A 12,368-nucleotide genomic window follows, 5' to 3' on the forward strand; every position below is an offset into this window, starting at 1 on the left:
GTCAAAAACTGTGAAATTTCAGTTTCCGGGGGATCCAGTTCTTAAGTAGCAGGGCAATACTCCAGCTCCAAAGGGTAGGTTGATTTCCTACCTTAAGGCGAGGAAAATGATTTTCAAAGGCTATATTTATCATTTGGTTCGAGTTAGGAGCACTGAAGTCTAACTGCCAACCTTGCAATCCGTTCCTATAGTTAATGAATTCTAGGATGTATTCCCTGATGAATTACTAGATCTCCCTCCCGAGGTAAATTGAATTTGCGATTTATGTGTACCCGGGCACTCAGCCCATCTCCGTTCCTCTTTATCATATGTCCCCTGCCGAATTACGGGAATTGAAGGTGAAATTGCAAGACTTGTTAGAGAAAGGCTTCATTAGGCTTGATGCTTCTCCGTGGGAGCACGGTATTATGCGTCATAGCAAGGATGGCTCGCTAAGAATGTGTATTGACTACGGAATTGAATAAGGTGACTATCAAGAAAAAATATCCATTGCCTAGAATTGATGATTTGTTCGACCAGCTACAGGGTGCCAAATGCTTGTCGAAGATTGACTTAAGGTCAGGGTATCATCAACTAAGTCTAAAAGGGGAAGACATTCCAAAGACAGCCTTCCGAACGAGATATGGGCATTTTGAATTCTTAGTTATGTCTTTTGGATTGACAAAGGCTCCTGCGGCATTTATGGCGCTAATGAACACAGTATTCCGGCCCTTCTTGGATGTTTTTGTTATCGTATTCATTGACGATATCTTGGTATATTCTCATTCGGAGACGAAACATGCTGATCATCTCTAAAGGGTGCTGCAAACATTGCGAGATCAAAGGTTGTACACAAAATTTTCCAAATGTGAATTCTGGCTAACCTCAGTGGCTTTTCTAGGCCATATTGTGTCTGATGAGGGTATTAAAGTTGACGATCAAAATATCGAAGCCGTTAAGAATTGGTCCCGGCCAACAACAACTTCAAAAATTCGATGTTTCTTGGGCCTTGCGGGGTATTATTTGAGATTTATAGTATGATTTTCTTTTATGGCAGCTCCCCTTACAAAATTAACTCAAAAAGGGACCAAGTTTCGATGGTCATAAGTGTGTGAGCAAAGTTTCCAAAAATTGAAAGATAAGTTGACATCCGCTCCTATTCTCACCCTTCCAGAAGGCACTGAGAGTTACACTCTATACTATGATGCGTCACACACTGGCCTGGGATATGTGCTGATGCAAAATGGTAAGGTGATCGCTTATGCTTCACGACAACTATGGAAACATGAGCAAAAGTATCCAACCCATGATCTGTAGTTGGCGGCAGTGATTCACGCTCTGAAGATATGGCGACATTATTTATACGGGTCCATGTTGATATCTATACAGACCATAAAAGCCTTCAATATATATTCAAGCAAAAAGAATTGAATTTGAGACAACGAAGATGGCTCGAATTGCTAAAAGATTACGATGCCAAAATTTTATATCACCTTGGCAAAGCTAATGTTGTAGCTGATGCTCTAAGTAGCAAATCAATGGGCAGTCTATTGTATGTGCCAGCGAAAAAAATTGGAAATGACTAGAGAAATTTATTGCTCAATAAATCTGGGAGTTCGCCTACTAGATTCAGAAGACACTGGGATTACCTTACATAATATATCTCAATCAACTCTTACCTCGGACGTAAAGGCTCAACAATATGAGGATCCAGTCCTAGTCTCTATCAAGGAAGGAGTTCAACAAAATCAGATCTCGACTTTTGAACTTGACTCAAATAGGGTTCTCAAATATCGAGGCCACCTGTGCATTCCAAATGTAACCAGGCTTGGGGACAGGATCATGTCAGAATTTCACTATTCCCGGTATTCAATCCATCCCGGATCCATGAAGATGTACCAGGATCTTAAGGGCTTTTATTGGTGGAATGGTATGAAGAAAGATATTGCTAATTTTGCAGCTCAATGCCCCACTTGCCAATAGGTAAAGATAGAACATCAAAAACCCAGTGGCTTATTACAAGAAATAGAGATCCCAACGTGGAAATAGGAAGTGATTAATATGGATTTCATCACGGGATTGCCCCGTTCTCATCGCAAATTCGATTCTATTTAGTTAATTGTTGATAGGTTAACCAAATCAGCCCATTTCTTGCTGGTAAGAACCACCTATGCTGCCAAATACTATGCTAAATTATCTCTTAAGGAGATTGTGCGTCTGCACGACATTCCTGTGTCTATTATTTCTGATAGAGGCGCTCAATTTATGGCAAAGTTCGAGAAATCTTTTCAGGAAAGTCTTGGTACTCGAGTAAATCTTAGTACGTCTTTCCATCCGTAGTCAGATGGGAAAACTGAGTGGACTATTCAGACTTTGAAAGATATGTTACGAGCCTGTGTACTGGATTTCCAAGGAAGTTGGGATGATCATTTGCCTCTGATAGAGTTTTCTTTTAACAATAGCTACCATGCTAGTATCAAAATGGTTCCGTATGAGGATTTATATGGCAGAAAGTGTAGATCTCTTATCGGATGGGTTGAAGTTAGAGAAACAAGCTTGTTTGGGCCAGACCTTGTTCATCAGGCTATTGAAAAGGTAAAGCTTATTCAGGAATGGTTACGTATAGCTCAGAGTCGTCAGAAATCTTATGCAGATGTACGTCGACGAGAATTGGAGTTTCAAGTAGGTGATTGGGTATTTTTTAAAATATCACCTATGAAGGGGGTGATGCGGTTTGGTAAGAAAGGGAAACTCAATCCCCGATATATCGGACCTTATAGGATCGTCCGAAGGGTAGACCAGGTAGCTTATGAATTGGAGCTACCATCAGAACTGCAAGTAGTTCATCCTGTTTTTCATGTATCCATGCTGAGAAAATGTATTGGAGATCCCTCCAAAATTATACATGTTGATGATATACAAGTTACATAGAATCTGACATACGAGGAAGAACCAATTGCCATTCTTGACAGACAGGTCCGTAGACTCAGGACCAAAGAGGTTGCGTCAGTAAAGGTTCTATGGAGGAGCAAGGACGGGGAAGAGATGATGTGGGAAGCTGAAGCAGACATGAAGTCCAAGTACCCTCACTTATTCCTCTACTGAGATGATCTTCGTTCCAAGAAACCTTACAAGAGTCCGCTCTATCAATAAATAACTTACAAGGTAAAAGTCATATCTCAACTCCTTGAGAGTGAATGTGACGGGAAATGTTATTCTAATTATTGTATCATTTTGTGTTGTTGATTATGGTATCCGGTAGGGAACATAAATTGGACCTTTCAAAATATAAGTATTAGTAGTGCTCAAATTATAAGGGAGACTTTACTACAGCTTGTGAAAGCCTGAAATATATGATTATACCTCAAGTATCCCAACATTCGAGGACGAGTGTTTTTAAAGGGGGGAGAATGTTATACCCCGTAGTTTTGTATATTGAGATTAGAGCTACCTTTTAGGAGGTATATGAGATTATATGCACCTATCTCAAGGTTACGAGAGTTTAAGTTCATATAATAAGCTATGGAAGGATTGAAAGGCAAGTGAATCAAGGAAATTAAATTTGTTGGAACTTTGAAGAAAATATGAGGGGCAATTTTGTTCCAACTTGGAGAAAGAATATCTTTTAGTATATGAGGAGTTTTACTTAGATAAAGAATATCTTTTAGTATATGAGGAGTTTTGAATTAAAGCAAAGGCCTAAACTGAAGTTCATGAAGTCTAGATTCCAACGGAACAAACCGCTCGTCGATAGGATATCGGAGTAGAGAGTTATGGACGTTACAAGTTAGGTCACTAGAGTAGAAAATTCCCTGTGCAAACGCGACCTTAGGGTTGCGAACGCGAAGAGTAACCCTGAGAAACCCTTCGCGAATGCGACCCAAGGCCGCGAACGCGAAGGGCAAATTAAAGTCAGTTTCCACTGACTTCAACCCACTATATAAGGGTTAAAACCCTGATTTTTCACCGTAATAATTCCCCTAAAAGATCAGCAACATATGAGAGCATACATACAACACAAAAGTGAGGATTTTGAGTAATTTCAAGTGACGGAGTATTAATCAAGGTCCGAGTAACGTGTAGTCGCGATTATAGTACTGTCTTGTGTTGGAGTTGGCTTGGATTCAAAGTAAATATTGAAGATCTTTCTATTCTAGTAAGGATAAGGTATGAATCTATCGTTATTAACATTGATTTAGGAATATTTCTAAGAATAAAAGTTATGGTTTGTTGTGTTGGTGTTGTTGGCTTATGGATTGAGGTTTGAGGAAAGTTTTGGATGGAATTATACATATTTGTTATGTAGGATGTTGATGATATTGTTTTTTATATTGTTGGTATTTTTGGGAGTTGTTTTGGTATTTGGAGGAACTAGATAATATAGGGAAATGCCGCCCAAATTTTCGTAACCCGAATTATCCTTCGATATTTAACGCATATAAATATATGTAGGAATATGATAGAAGTATGATTAAAGGTATATTTCTCAATATATAGGTTCAGGTGAAGGGAAATCATCGAAGTAAGGGATCCTTTAAGTGGTGGCTTGAAGTGATGGCTTGACGGATAAGGTATGTAAGGTGTTTGTTTCTCTCTTTCCTTGGCACGAATCTAACTAGAGCATGGACATGAACGTTCCATAATAAAATCACTCCATTCCTATATCATGTAGACCAAATCTTAATGTCTTAGTTATTTGATTGATTCTTGGTATATTATCATGTTTATCATCATTATGTTATTTCTTTGGATTTGTTACCAATTTCATAATTTGTTCGGAGGCCACCGACCTTATGTCACTCCGATTGACTAGTGGCTTCTATTGGGCCCTCGTGCATGCTATTTAAATTATGTTTATGTAACATATAATATTTAAATTATGTATATGTAACATATGATATTTATGGATTGGGCTGCACGTTCCTCGGCACTGACATATGATATTTATTGATCGGGTCGTACGTTCCTCGGCACTAACATATGATATTTATGGATCGGGCCGTATGTTCCTCGGCACTAACTTATATGGATCGGGCTGCACGTTCCCCAACACTATATCTATGGATCGGGTTCTATGTTCCACAACACTAATATTTATGGATCGGGTTGCACGTTCTCGCAACACTAATAAATATATTATATATATATATATATATATATATATATATATATATATATATAACACTATATATATGTATATATACACACGTTTACATATGTGCTTACCTACATATGATTTTTAAGATTCATGCATTACATATTGTACGTTCTCAGATGACAGGTTACCTCTACTCTGATTATAATTCTGACCTACTTATGTTATTGCTTCCAGCCTTACGTACTCAGTACTTTTATCCGTACTGACGTCCCGTACTGCATTTCGTCTTTCAGGTTCTCATGCAGTTATCGGAGAGCATCCGCAGAGGACTCTAGCTTGGCCGTGTCGGCCAAGTGCCATTACTCCGAACTTGCTATATTTTGGTACTTTTAAGTTAATGTAATATATGTTTACAGTACACTCTTAGAGGCTCATAGACATAGTGGGGTATGTAGATACTATGTATGGTCTTGCCGGCCTTATCTAGGTTGTGATATTTTCCTGTAAGCCTTGCCGGCTTTATGATACTCATGATGTTGTAGCGACCTTATCGGTTTGCGTTTGTACATATTTATTGGATTATCGGGTATTTCTATGTTGGGCCCTTTCTGCATGCAGGTGTTCTCTGAGTTATAGTATGGTATTCAGGATAATCGTTAAGTCAGGTGGTTCCCGACCTATGAGTCGGAGCCCGTCATACTCCTCGTTGGGGGTTTGACATAAATGGTCCACTCGAACTAGCCATCGGTCTGGGGTTGGAAGGTTGTACGAAGATCCAATCGGGTACCTAACTCCTCGTGAAATGCCCTCCAAAATTGGGAGGTGAAGATAGCACCCCGATCAGATACAACAGAAATAGGCACCCATGTAATCTCACAATATCCCAAATATAAATCTTAGCTAACTTCTCCGCAACTGGAATAAAATAAGCGGACTTAGTCAACCGATCCACGATCACCCAAATAGAATGAAACTTGCCAAGGGTCTTCGGAAGGCCCGTGACAAAATCCATTGTAATCCTCGCCCATTTCAACTCAGGAATGGGCATCCTCTGAAGCACCCTACCGGGCTGCTGGGGCTCATATTTTACCTGCTGACAATTTCCACACTTGGCCACAAAATCAACTATATCTCTCTTCATCCGATGCCACTAATAGTGCTGTCTTAAGTCATGGTACATATTAGTCGCCCCCATATGAATGGAAGAGCGAGAGCTGTGAGCCTCAGATAAGATCAACTGAATCAAATCACTGATACGAGGAACGCATACGTGCCCTCTAATCCGCAGGATGCCCTTAGAATCAATCACGGCCTCCTTGGCCTCACCTCTCGAAACCCTATCTCGGATCTTGCTCAACTGAGCATCCTCAAACTGGTGAGCCCTGATCCGATCCAATAAAGATGACCTCGCCTCTATACAAGCCAAAATCCTGCTCGGAGCTGAAATATCAAGACGAATGAAATTGTTTGTCACGACTCGAGTACGGGCTGTGACGGGTACCCGGGGCTAACCGCCGAGCACCGCTCATTCTATTACTCATCCTGCATTCATTCATATTTCTTATACTCATAATCATAGAAAACTATTTTTTATTTGAAACATATTTACTTTATATACATGAGTCCTCCGGCCATCAAAACAATATATATATATACAATGAGAACTGTGAGGCCATACTACCCACACTACGCATCTACGAGCCTCTACTAGAGTGCTAGACATAGGGACGGGACAGGACCCTATCATGCCCAAAACATACATATACATATATACCGAAAGAATAATCAATGGCACCTCTGGAAAATGGAGTGCTCTCAAATCAGCTAATCGCTCCTACGAATCTGGATTGCCTCCCTGTCTACCTGTGGGCATGAACACAGTATCCAAAGAAAACAGACATCAGTACGAACATTATACTGAGTATGTAAGGCATAAGATGAAGACATAACCTGCATACTTTTTAAGTGGATAAATTTTATACATAAGCATATCACATGATTTACCATAGCGTATACATCATCATATCATACGTACATCATCATCGTTAACCCGCGTCCGGGTAACCATCATATGCCGCCCACTAGTGGTGTCATGCCCGGCCCTCTAGGCTCGGTGTAAACATAGCAGCCCGCCTTAGCGGTGACATGCCCGGCCATCTAGGCACGGTGTAATCGTATGCAGCCCGCCTTCACGGTGACATGCCTGGCCATCTAGGCGCGGTGGAATCGCATCGTTATACTCATCATAAACTTAACATTATTACACATTCATAGGCATATCATAAGCTATACATCATCATACATTTATCTTTAAAACATTCATTAGAACTTGGAAGCATCTATGGTTATGTCGGGGTGACATAAGGTCGTGAACCCCCGATTACATTTTGGAGCATTTATAAGCATTCTGCCTCACCTTGAAGGAATTAGCATATAAGGTGAGTGTATAGAATGATCAACATCAATAGAATATAGATAGCGTCATTAGTTTTATAGGAACATCAAATCATTATCGTATTCGTAATGTATCTCTTATCTCATATGGCTATTCATGAACATAGGCTCTTAGTTTTCCGGAGTATAGGAAATTCTTGAAGAAGGAGGAAAATCATGCATAGGATCCATTGCCTTAGAAAGAAAGGCTAGCCTTACATACCTTGGTCGTTTAACTATTCTATCGCTTGCTCGTTCTCCTTTAATGCACACGTTCTACCTTCAAGAGAATTCGTATCGACATTAGCTAAACAATTATAAGAACGTGCTTACTAAAGCTACAGAAAATTGGGCAACATTTCCTTTGTTTATACAACTTCCCTCATATCACATATCAACTCCCAATCATTCATAGCAACAATCACATTTACTTACCATATCCACATTTCACAATTTCACTTCAATTCTCCATAATCATGATCAAAGTTCACTATCGCATTCTTTCACATATAATATTTATTCCATGTTTTAAAGGTCATTCATAACATACTTACATTCGCAACATATCTGTATTCATGATTCATTCCAATCTATGGCTCAACAATAGAACCATTCCCACATTTATGACCCATTTCATATATTCTTTTATAATCCAAGTGTTTCAACTTTCTAACACCTCAAATAACATGGAAATACCGTAAAAATCACCTTAGATAATGGAAGAATAAGTCTTGAGTGAAATACTCTTCTTGCACCCAAAACCCTAGTTCACCTCCAATGGGATTTCTTGACTTAGATGACTTTAATATGCTTCACACTCTTGATTTTTATTGGTTTGATGAAGTTGATCATCAATTTCCTTTGTGTTCTTGTAAATGAAGTATATGGAACCTTCTAGAGGTCTTGAGAGAGACGAAGAAGTGTGAGAAATGAAATTAATGAAGTGAGACCACATTTATATAACTGAACTTGTTCAGCTCGTTGGGACTTCTACGGATACTTATATAGTTCGTGGAACCTTACACGGCCTGTATAAATGGTCGTGGTTCACCACTGGGCAGACATCATCTCTGCTGGGTGTTATACAGACCCTTATACGGACCGTATAAGTCGGTCGTATAACCCCTTTCTCCTAAAATGATCTTCCGTCGTTCGTTTGATCTCCAATCCTTATGGGACCTTCTTAACACTTGTTTAACACCTCAATACCAATCTAAGGGACGTAATGACTCTTTTCCAAAACATCACTAAGTCATCATTAAGTCGATACTCGTAAATCTTGCCGGACATACAACATATACTTGCTTTCCTTAACAACTTTCTTTTCTTACCTTAAATGCCTTTGAAATCTCGTTTAGGGTCATCAAATGCTATCTCTTACTCATCAAAATATCGTATACATCATACCCCTCGTTAGTCTACTCACTGTACGCTAACGAAAAATTTCTGAGGTGTAACACTGTTGGCCAGAGTCTGAACCTCCATGGCCAACGGACGCTCAGAAACAATCAATCGATCTAAACTCCCCATACTCGTTGCCTTGTGACTCAAGCCATCAACCACCACATTGGCCTTCCGGGATGATATAGATTAGAGATGTCGTAGTCCTTCAGGAGCTCCATCCATTGGCGCTGCCTGGAATTAAGATCTCTCTGGGTAAACACATGCTAAAGGCTACAGTGATCGGTAAAAACCTCACAATGAACACCATACAAGTAGTGCCTCCAAAGCTTTAAGGCGAAGACTACGGGCAACAATTCCAAATCACGGGTAGGATAATTCTACTCATGAACTTTGAACTGACAGAAAGCATAAGCTCTCACTCTACCTTTCTGCATCAACATAACACCCAAACTCATATGGGAAGCATCATAATAGACAAGAAATCCTTACCTTCCACAGGTAAGGCTAGGATCGGGGCTGTAGTCAAAAGAAGCTTAAGCTTTTGAAAGCCACTCCACAATCATCCGTCCGGCTGTAGGAATGATCCTTTTAAGTCAATCGGGTCAAGGGGATGAAGCAATAGCGTAAAAAACCTTCACAAAGCGACGGTAATAGCGGACAAACCCAAAAACGAACCTACGTAACGGTGGCTGGCCTCGCCCAACCTATGATAGCATCAATCTTAAATGGATCAACTATAATTCCTTACGCAGACACCGTTGCCCAAGATACTACGGCGTACGCCAACCAGAACTCACACTTAGAAAATTTAGCGAATAAGATATGTTTCTTCAACAACCCAAGAATGGTACATATATGGCTCTCATGCTCTACTCTACTCTTGGAATACACCAAGATGTCATCAATAAACACAATCACAAAGGAATCAAGGAACGGCCTAAAGATGCCATTTATCAAAGTCATAAATGCAGTCGGGGCATTGGTCAGCCCAAAAGACATCACTAAAAACTCATAGTGGCCATATCTCATCCGGAATGCTATCTTCAGAACATCCTCCGCCCTAATCTTCAACTGTTGATAGCCGGAATGCAAATCAATCTTCAAAAACATCGAAGCACCCTGAAGCTGGTCAAACAGATCATCAATATGAGGCATAGGGCAATTGTTCCGAATGGTGACCTTGTTCAACTGGCGATAATCAATACACATTCTCATGGTCCCATCTTTCTTCTTCACAAATAACATAGGAGCACACCAATGGGAGACGCTTGGTCTAATGAACCCCTTGCTCAATAAATCCTGCAATTGTTCCTTAAGCTCTCTCAACTCGGCAGGTGCCATCCGATATGGTGGGATGGAAATGGGACGAGTGACCGGTCCACATCGATACATAAATCAATGTCACGATCGGGTGGCATACCTGACAAATCTGACCGAAATACCTCGGTGAACTCGCTCATAATAGGGATAGACTAAAGGGGTGGATATGCAACCGTCGTATCACGAGCATGCGCCAAATACGCTAAACAAACCTTACTTACTAACTTCTTCACCCAAGAGAAGGAAATGATCTTCTTCGGAGCGGGACTAGAAGTACCTCTCCACTTAAGCCTAGGAATGCCTGGCATGGCTAACGTGACTGTCTTGGCATGACAATCTAGGATCGCATGATAAGGAGAAAGCCAGGACATGCCTAATATAATATCAAAGTCCTTAAATCAAGAATCATCGGAAATCTACCCAAGTGTCGTGCCCATAAAGTAACCCGAAACAAGACCGGTAGACTCGATCGACAACCACGTATCCTCCGACCGAGTAGACACATGAACGGCATATCTATGCTATCACAAGGCAAATCTCGAACCGACGGCATGAAATGCGGATACATACGAATAAGTGGATCCGGATCAAATAACACGGATGTTTGCAAGCCGAAGACGGACAAAAATAGTACTTGAGATCACAGCATCTGAGGCCTCTGCCTTGGGCCTACCAGGAAATGAGTAACAATGGGCTCCACCATGCCCAGTTTGGGATACCCCTCTCACACTCTGAGTACCACCTCTAGCTGGCTGGGACCCATCTCTAGAACTATGGGAAGTACTGCGGCCTGACTATGCACCGCCTCTCTGAGAAGTCCCACCTCGACCACCGGGTGACACACAGAGTCTCGGTGACTGGTCCCGCCTGGTCGGGAAATCTCTAGCAACATGACCCGACCTCTCCACAAGAGTAACGGTAAGAGGAGTCGAGTCTTTGAAACATGAGCCGAAGACCCGGATGGAAGCGATCCTGTCCCACCGATCTTGGAGAACGAACTCTCAAGAGCGCTCAGCCTAGGTGGCTCACTAGAGAAAGCCGGTAATGCTGAATGTACGGGACGAATGGAATAGGGCTAAAGTGGCCTCGAAAACTGACCAGCGCACCTCGAACCGAAACCACCAAAACTGCCAGTCTGACGTGGCCTCTTGCCACCACCACCAAAAGCACGAGCCTTAGCGCCCTCAACCATAGAAGCATGCTCGATAATGGACTGGAAGGAAGTCCCTATAGACTCCATCTGAAGACAAGGAATCTGTAGAAAGCCCACTAGTCCTCTAACAAAGCACCGCATCCTATCGGCCTCAGTAGGGATCAACGGAGTAGAGTAACGGGCCAAATAGAGGAAACGGGTCACATAGGACTCCAAGGATATGCCCCTCTGCTCAAGGTGTAAAAATGGCTCCCTACATGCCTCTCTCAAAGACCGGGGCATAGACTTCTCAAGGGAGGCCGTGAGTAGAACTAAAGTCACAAAAGAGGGAGAACCTCTGTGTCCGCACGCCACAAAATACCTCCACCACGTCTTCGCATCGCCGCGAAACTGGTAGGACACATAATCAATGCCGTAGGTCTCCACTATCCCTATATGGTGCAACAACTTATGAATATCAAGAATAAACTCATAGGCATTCTCAGACGAGGTACCAGCAAACCTCGGTGGCTCTAACTTCTTAAATCTCGCAACTAGCTCTTGATCAGAAGCAGTCATAACAACGCCCTCCACGGGCCTAATCTCATCACCAGGAGCGGGTATCAGATCAATGCGTGCAGCCATAGCTGCAGCGGGATGTGCTACCCGCGTCGGTCCCTGCTCAGGGGTCTACGCCCTAACCCTAGTCTGTGAAACCCCGCCAGGTGTAGTAACACCGCCGGCCGCCTACTGGGCATCAAGATGAAGTAATACTCTGGCCATAGTTTCGTGCATGGCTTGATCAGAAGTAACCTCAGGCTGTGTCTCAGTTAAGTTTTTAATCCTATTTTTTTCATACTCTCAAGCCCTAGAATGAAGTTCTTCTCCTCCCACTATTAAAATACACAAAGGTAAGCCTATTCCAAGCCTTAAGTAAATTCTAACATATACACATGATTTCTAAGTAGAAATTCATTATCTCTAACCTAGGGTTTTCAAGAA

General features: G+C 41.6%; 1 pseudogene; it reads right to left on the reverse strand.

Moving 5' to 3' along the window:
- Positions 1–12,011, reverse strand: part of LOC132061329 (mechanosensitive ion channel protein 10-like) — a 48,664-nt pseudogene extending 36,653 nt beyond the window's left edge.
- Positions 12,012–12,368: the final 357 nt, after the last annotated feature.

This window comes from Lycium ferocissimum, chromosome 6 (assembly GCF_029784015.1).
Source record: "Lycium ferocissimum isolate CSIRO_LF1 chromosome 6, AGI_CSIRO_Lferr_CH_V1, whole genome shotgun sequence".
Classification (NCBI taxonomy): Eukaryota; Viridiplantae; Streptophyta; class Magnoliopsida; order Solanales; family Solanaceae; genus Lycium; species Lycium ferocissimum.